The sequence below is a fragment of the Notechis scutatus genome, chromosome 7, assembly GCF_049901735.1.
Source record: "Notechis scutatus isolate UNSWTSFEM ecotype Mainland chromosome 7, rNotScu1.2, whole genome shotgun sequence".
In the NCBI taxonomy this organism is placed as follows: Eukaryota; Metazoa; Chordata; class Lepidosauria; order Squamata; family Elapidae; genus Notechis; species Notechis scutatus.
Window position 1 is genome coordinate 8,838,306 of NC_142015.1, and position 9,341 is coordinate 8,847,646.

Below are 9,341 nucleotides of genomic sequence, written 5' to 3' on the forward strand. Positions count from 1 at the left end.
TCCAACCCTCCATCCAAGCAGGAGACCCTACACCATTTCTGACAAATGGTAGCCCAATCTCTTCTTGAAAGTCTCAAGTGATGAAGCTCCCACAACTTCTGAAGGCAAGCTGTTCCATTGGTTGATTATTCTCACTAGAGAATATCCTTGCACCAGAATCCAGGAGAACCTCAAAAGTGGACAACCCTCCCCCACAAATACTTTTGGTGTAGCATCTACTTCTGCCCAACTTGTAGTGTTTGATGCTTGAGAAGGTAGATGCAAAAAAATTCATTGCCTTATCTTACCTTTTCTTTAGCAGAGATGGACCATTCTAGACAATATACAATATTGTCACCAGTTATGGCACTGAGAAACTCATCTAGAACTGGGCTAGGTCTTTGCAATAAACAAAATTCAAGGTAATATACTGCCCTTAAGGCTGATTTGCATAGAAAGTTTAGTCCAGTATGAATACAGATTACTACCATTTCCTCTCTTCACACCCAGCCTGTGGGGAAGACGGTGTATGATCTATTTGCCACTCGGGTTGACTCCTGTCTGATTTGCTTGTTCCATATCAGGCAAACTTCCCCCCACATTTTGTTACAAGTTCAGCTGTTTGTGTCTCCTTGCTCCCTCCCTCCCTCCCTCCCTCCCATCCATCCATCCATCCATCCACTCAATTTTTTTTATCCACCCATATGATTCAGCATTATGGAAAATATTTTCTTGCCATCAAGATTTTCCCACTAATATTTTTGGTTCTATACTTTGGACATAGATATTTAATTTGGTGGATAAGGTTTCTAGGTTGTCCCTAAAAAGATAGATGAAGCCATCTTTCTGCTTGGAAAAAGAAAAGGCTATTTTCCATTTGCATCTGCATGCGTGAAATTGAGCTGGGAAAGCAGAGGGCAGGACTCTAGAACCCCATCAAGAGAAGAGAACTTGAATTTAATATGCCTAATTGATTGAAGTTTGAAGTAGAGGAAGGAACACTTGTTCCATCTCATAGAAACATAGAACATGTTTTTTTTTATTATTTTTATATTTTACGTATTTTTTTAAAAAAATAATTTTTGTCAGATGTTGTCCGTGTGTTTATCCCAAGCACATGTGGGAAGCCACCTCCTTTCCTAGAAGAATTTTGAGAAATGTTAAAAAAAAAAAAAAAGGCAGGATAAAATATTTCCCCTAAAAGAGAAATAAAAAACCTTTTTTTAAAAAAAAAGTTTTTTATTTTAATTTTAAAACAAACCCATCTTTCAATTATACAGTGTGTCGACTGGGTACATATATCTTGTGCAAATGTTTATATTTTGTGTACATTTCTTACTGATGTAAGACCTACTCAACCTTACATATGTTATCATTATAACATTATCATTTAATTTCTTACTTTATTTTCCAACCATTTATAAAATAAATCCCATATCATATAATATTCCACTTCTTCTTGTCCTTTAATTGCTAGTGTTAATCTATGCATTTCTGCACATTCCAATATTTTCATAATCACCTCTTCCTCTATTGGAATCCTTTCATTTTTCCATTTTTGTGCAAATACAATTCTAGCTGTTGTTAATAAATGTATACTTAAATATGTTTTTTTCTTTACTATAGTTTTTGGGTAGAATCCCCAATAAAAATATCTCAAGTTTTAAAACTATATGTTGCTTTGTCATTTTTTCCAACCATGCATGTATTTTTCTCCAATATCTTTTAGCTTCTGTACGTCCACCACATATGGTAATATGTTTCAGGTGTCTGGTGACATTTCCAACATTTTGCTGATTTATCTTTAAATATCTTTGCCAGTCTTGCTGGGGTGAGATACCACCTGTAAAACATCTTATACAAATTTTCTTTGTAAGCTGTTGACATTGTTAACTTATAGTTTCTATCCCATAGTTTCTGCCATTTATCTACCGTGTTTCTCACATAATAAGGCCGGGCCTGCAGCAAAGGTGGGAGTAGGGAGCTCTTTGTGCTTGGCCATGATCGCCCATTAGGAGCGGCTGGTGGCGAGGAATTCGCCCGCCGGGCGCTCCTAACGGCAAGTCTCCCGCCCTTCCCCTTATTTTGCATATTTTAAAATAGGCCTAAATTTGGGGGAGGGGCTAATTTGATTTTATGCCCAAAACACATGCTGGGCCTTCCTATTGGTGGAGGCCGTATTGTTGGAGAAACACGGTAGCTCTATCCCATAACCAAAATTCCCCCCCACTCTATCATTGTCTCCTTCACTTGTTCTTTTTCTAATTTCACTCCTAGTAAGTAACCATACAATTTCTTAATCATCTTTTCTTCTGTTTCTGTTAAAATTTTATCTAATTCAGCCAATTCGTTATAAAACCACTCTGTTTTAACATCTTTTTCATATTTAGAATGTATTTGCATATATGAATACCAATTCATATCAATCCCTTGTTCAATTTAGTTCTTGTTTTGTTTTGAGTTCACCCCTGGCAGTGAAAGATCCTCGATCTGGTTCAGAATTGAATAAGACTAAACCAAGTAGACGAGATTGGCATGACCAAGACAAGGCGAGGGGAGTAATAGTTAATTTGTCAGATATTCCTGTGGAAGATGAAAGATCTATTATGCAATCCACTACGTTGGGAGAAGTTGGTATGGATAATGAGATGCCAGATGACCCAATGGTAAGTAAACCCATTCATCCTTTTATTTTACTTGTGGATTTATGGAATAAATGGACTGATCAGGGAATTAAGGTGGGGGCATTGATAGATTCAGGGTGCACAAGATGTTTAATAACTCAAGCGGTAGTTGATAAATTAATTTTAAGAGTTATTAAATTAGGTGTTCCTATTAAATTTGAACAGGTGGATGGATCTATATTGGGTGCAGTTCCAGCAACTCATAGAAATGAATATATTAAAATGGTGAGTGGGGAGCACTGGGAGTGGATTTCTTTTGTGGTGGTTCCTCACATGAGCGAAGCATTAATTCTAGGACTAGCTTGGCTTGATAAATGGGAACCCACTTTCCACTGGGAAGGGGGTTATTGTAAATTACATCTAGCCGTCGGTCCTAATCCACCATGCCATGATGATGGCTCACCTCGCCCTTCAAATAATACAAATCAAATAAGAGAGGGAACATTTACCAAAAAGGCCTGTATTGAGTATGAAGACTTAGCAGATGTATTCAAGGAAGATGGTACTGATTGTTTACCACCCCATTGACCTACGGATGGTGCCATAGAATTGATCCCAGGAGTGGCATTACCCAAACCACGAATGTACTCAATGACCCAAAAGAAATTGGAAGAAATGAGAAATACATTGATAAAAATTTAAAAAGAGGATTTATCACTCCAGGAAGATCCCATATGGCAGCGCCAGTGTTATTTCGGGGGAAAAAAAGATGGAGGATTGCGTTTATATGTGGATTATCGAGGGTTGAATGCCACATGTGTAGAGCCATTGTATCCATTACCATCAATGAAGGACTTACTAGCTACACTAGCAAAAGGACGTATATTTAGGAAACTAGATTTAAGGGAAAAGTAAGAATTTGAGAAGGAGATGAATGGAAAACAATGTTAAACTGCCCTCTCGGTAGTTACTACTATAATAATGTTATGCCATTCGGATTGCAAGGAGCTCCAGCAGTATTCATGCAATTGATAAATGAAGTTCTACATGAACATTTGTATAAAGGTGTTTTAGTTTATTTAGATGATATTTTAATTTATTCTAATTCTAAGCAAGAACATATTAAATTAGTCAGGTGCTTAAAAAATTATTGGATGCCCAACTTTATGTAAAATTATCAAAATGTGAATTTTACACTAAACAATTAGATTATTTGAAGGTATCATATTTCAGAACGAGGAGTGGAAATGGACTCCAAAAAAGTGGAAGCAGTATTAAAATGGCAAGCTCCGAAAACCAGGAAACAACTGCAAAGTTTCTTGGCGTTTGCAAATTTTTATAGACAATTTATTCCATGTTTTGCTGATGTCACTATACCACTAACGGATTTATTATGAACTAAATCTATTGGTATTGAAAATCCAAAACCAAATGCTATGTTAAAATGGACTGACCAATGTCAAACAGTGTTTGATAACCTAAAAAATCTGTTTGCAAAAGAGCCAGTATTGAAACACCCAGATGCAACTCTACCATTTATCATTCAAGTGGATGCCAGCGATGTAGCGGTAGGAGCTGTTTTGTTGCAAAGGAATAAAGAAGGTAATTTACAACCATGTGCATATACATCTAGGAAATTTAGTCCAGCTGAACGAAATTGGACAATTTGGGAGAAGGCAGCTTTTGCTGTTCACTGGTCATTACTGAACTGAGACATTTACTAGAAGGAAGTTCACAACCGTTTGAGGTGTGGACTGATCATAAAAATTTAGAAGCACTCCAAAATCCACAACGGTTGTCGCCAAAGCAAGTTCACTGGGCAATATTTTTTTAAAGATTTAACTTCACGTTAAAATACGTCCCATCAGGGAAAAACTTTATGGCGGATGCTTTGTCAAGACTTCCTCAGTATAATAGTGTGTGAGAGAATATAATCCAACCATTGATACAGGCTACTAATAGGATAGAATCTTTACGATCCACAATACTTACCTACAATATTAGTGGAAGATGAATGGTTAATAAATAATAAAAATCAAATAGAAATGAAAAATGGGATCGCATGGCGAGGACCTAAAATATATGTGCCGAACACATTAAGATCAATAGTATTAAAAAAATGTCATGACGTTAAACAGGCAGGACATTATGGGTTCCTAAAAACATTACATTTAGCAAAATGACAGTTTTGGTGGCCAGGCATGAGATTACATATAGAGAATTATGTGAAATCCTGTCCTGTATGTGTAATAAATAAAACTAAAATTAGAAAGCCAGCAGGATTATTACAAACAGTGTCTGAACTGATGAAACCCTGGCAAGACATTGGAATGGACTTTATAGTTGATCTACCAGATAGCCATGGCTACACAGTGATATGGACGGTTATTGATCTGTTCTCCAAACAAGCACATTCTGTCCCATGTAAAGGAATACCATCCGCTAAGAAATTAACCGAATTGTTTATACAACATATATATCAATTACAAATAATATCCAATAGGGGAGTACAGTTCACCTCAAAATTCTGGCGGCAGTTTGTACATCTGATTGGTTCAACACAAGGACTAAATACAGCATATCACCCAGCTACCAATGGAGTGGCTGCAAGAGCAAACGCCACCATTCAACAATACCTTCGTTGTTATGTTAACTATCAACAAAGTAATTGGGCAGATCTGATACCGTATGCTGAAATAGCATATAACAATATGGTACATAGCAGTACTGGTCATTCTCCTTTCCAAATAGTAAGTGGTATGGAATTTGTACCCATACCCGAATGGCCCCATAATGAACAAGAACTCAGTGTAGAGACTACAAATACCTGGGCAGATAAAGTACGTAAGTAATGGAACTCAGTTTGTATCGCTTTGAAAAAAGCGCAGGAAGCGTATAAAATCCAAGCAGATAAAAAAAGATCAGCACAAACACAATATGATGCTGGAGATTGGGTATATCTATTGACTAAATACCTACACCTTGGTTTAACTAGCAAAAAAATAGGTCCAAAATACATTGGACCATTTCAAGTTATACGAGTAATAAATCCTGTGACAGTTGGTCTTCGACTTCCCTCTCGGTTCAAAAGAGTTCACCCCGTATTTCATATGAGTCTTTTAAAACCTGCAAATATGACACGACAAGAGCCTAGATTCCATACCTCAGGACCAGTCCATGATGACCATTATGAAATCGATGAAATACTCGATTCACGTCATAGACGTGGAGTATTGCAATATTTAGTCCGGTGGACAGGTTACCCATTAGCTGATGCATCATGGATACCCCATACAGATGTATCAGCGTCTCGTCTGAGATGACAGTTCCATATAAAAAACCCTACCAAGGCGGGTGGGAGGGATGAAGTACGATGTATACATGTAACTAATAATAACCTTTCTGTTACAGAAGGAACAATGGTAGAGGGGCTGTCGGGCTTCAAAGAGCCTACCAGTTTATCTCCTGGAGTAAAGCCCAACACATTATCTTGGTTGGGGAATGAACGTCCGATCCTGCCATTTCTAATATGTTGACTTGATCAGAAAACGTCTCCTACTTTTGAAGATCCCATCCTGGTTTGACCCATCCATCCCGTATTGGCATGACAGTGTGACAAGGATGGGGTGGGAGGAGGTTTATCACTCCGACTCCTCTCATTACCCGAAACGAAACACAAAAACTCATTGGGGAAGTTACGGCATGGCTAGAGAATTGAAACCACATTCTGTTTAGTAATTAGTTGCGTTTAGAATTGCGGGGTGGAGGTGGGTAGGACTAATGGGGAGGGCGGATATTAGATAGCTGCATGGGGTGGGGCTGCATGATAAATTGCGCTGAGAGACGAATGATCTCAGTGCTGACTTTATCCGGTATATCTGTTGTTGCCGTGTTTGAAGGCAAACGAGCGGAAATAAACGTACCTATTCACAACAAATCATGTGAGTAATATAGTTTATTGCTAGAATTCCTACGTGTTCAAATGGAGGCTAACACCTTCATCCATGAGTTGGGTACTTTAGCTTTTGTCAGTACTTCATTTAATACCACTAACATTGTGTTGCAAAGAAAAGTCTTGTAGTGTTTTACATATTTCTGCTGGTAGCCCATCCAGGCTGGGAGTTTTCCCATTGTTTTGTCTGTTTATTGCTTCTGTTAGTTCCATCATTGTTATTTTTTCTTCTAGCATTAATTTAATTCTGATTTTAAGTAGTTCCTCTTCTTTCAAATATTGTTTAACTTTTTCTTCTGTAATTGTCTCCTGATCATATAGTTTCTCATAGTACTTTTGTGCTATTTCTTTCTTTTCTTCATTTCTATAGCAGGCAATTCCATTATCATCTAATAATTGTGTTGTTCTTTTCTGTTCTTTCTCCTTTTTCAACCTATATGCTAACCAGCTTCCTGGTTTATTTGCATTTTCAAAAAAGTTTTGCTTAGATCTTTTATTTTTTTGTGCCGGTTCTTCTTTCTCTACTAGTTCCAGTTTATATTTTATTAAATTCATTTGATTGTTAACATTCTTTTGCTGTGGAAACTTCTGTAGTTCTTTCTCTAGTTTCTTATAATCCTCTTCTAGTATCTTTTGATCTTGTTTTTTTTCTTTTCTTCTCTTTGTATTGGTTATAGTTAACCCTCTGATATAAGACTTCATTGTGTCCCATACATTTTGTAATGAAGTTTCCTCTTTTTTGTTTTCTTTGAAGAAAAAAGCCAGTTTCTTTCTGTATCTGTAATAAATTCCTTTTCTTTCAGAATTAAATCATTCTGAGGATGATATGAGGATAATATTGAATATATTGGAATACTATGAAGCGTGTTCAGAAAAGCAGATGGTGTTGGTATTCTTAGAGCACAGACAATCCATCTTATCCTTTTGTTTTGTCCCTTCCACTTGACCCTTATCAGATTGTGATCTGCCCAGGTGCTTGTTTCAATATTTATTTCTTGTACATTTGAGATTAGTTCTGTTGACATCCAAATCATATCAATTCTTGACCATGACAAGTGTTTATTTGAGTAGAATGTATATTGTTTACTCTTAGTGTTCATTTCCCACCATGTATCTGGATATCTAATTCTTCTGCCATCTTAAAAAAAGATTTCAGCAGTATTTTTCTATTTTTTTAAATTTGTCTTCTGTGTTTTATAATTCAATTCTGTATCTACTATTATGTTGAAATCTCCTTTTTTTTAGCCAGTAGCTTTTAATTTTTATTTTTTAGAAACAAAAAATACAAAAATCTCATTTCCATTAACCGTTATTGTATCATTGTATATACATGTTTCTTATTTTGTGACTATACATTATTTTTATCCTTATCCTTCACCCATTTATACTTTATAAGTAGGGTTTATATTTAATAATATTTATATAATATATATAAATATATAATATTTACATAGGTTTATTGCTCTTGTTGTTCTTTTCTCTCTTGCTTCTTTTGGTTCTGCTCTTCCTCCTATTGCTCCTTCATCTCATGCCCTCTCCTCTCTCTTTTCTTGTCTATCTCTTTCTTCTGCCGTTTCCTCCCGATATTTAATTATTTCAGAAATAAAGAATCTTAAAGGAGACAGAAACTCAGAGCCCCAGCTCCCTGCCCCCAGCAGATACTCAGGCCAGCTTTTAGAAATGCAGATTTGGCAATCCATTCAAGACAGGATATTTTGAAACAAAGGCAGAGTGATAGGATTAGCCCTCACTCAAGGTCCAAACCAGGACAAAGCCATTAAGCTACAGTAGGAATTGCCCGACACCCTTTCAGAACACAACCCTCTTCATTGCATCATCTCATTTGCACCACCCTCAGCAAACTTCAACAAAACCTGGGAGTTCAGACAAGCTATAGAGCCAGGTATGACCCCTACATAACCCCTACAACAGCCAATAGAATACATGTTCTTGCACAGGAACAGGAAGTCCAAGTGCAAAGCCCAAGAGAAGGTATAAAAACCCCTCACTCTCAACTCCATGGGATCAGCTCAGTTGTCCAGAACTCATGTGGTTTTGCTTCATCATTAAACCATCTTTCCAAGCAGCCTCCATGTTTCCAGTGTATTTCTCCCAGCTTGGAACTGAATCAGATCAATATTTCTTCCAACAATTGTTTAAACCCAGTTAGTGATGATGACCTTCTACCCCTGCTGGAAATTAGTTGCAAGCTTCCTCTACTCTTTCTGTGAAGTCTCAACAGTGGCTTTATAAGATCTTTAGGTCCAGATTCTAAAATTATGTAGATACATCATTCTGGGCAATATTTCCATCAGAGAGCTTAGAAATCAGTTGTCTTTAGTCAACAACATCAGTCTTCAGAGCCTGTTAGGCTATTTTAATAGGAGAGTTTCACATGTTCCACTGAAGGTTTGCATTACAAAATTGAATTATGATAACAGGATAGTTTAAAAGACTCATATTTCAAAGACAGGTTAATTATCCAGTCACTTGTCTTATTCCAGACAGCCAGGTTATTTTAAAATATCTTGGCCTTTGTTATTCAAATTTGCTTTCTCTCCATGGTAAGAATTGGATTTTTTGAAGGGGATCTAATAACTTTTCTGCTGGGACAGCCAATTGCATTTTCAAGAAATCACACCTTTTCAGCAAAGTTATTATTTACTAATATAAAAAAAATATTTAATGTCTCTTTTGCTTTGTTGTTCTGGGAGTTTTTCCCAGAATGTCAAATGTTCCATCAGTTGGAGTCAGCTGATTAGAATGCAGAAGCAGGCACCTCTTGT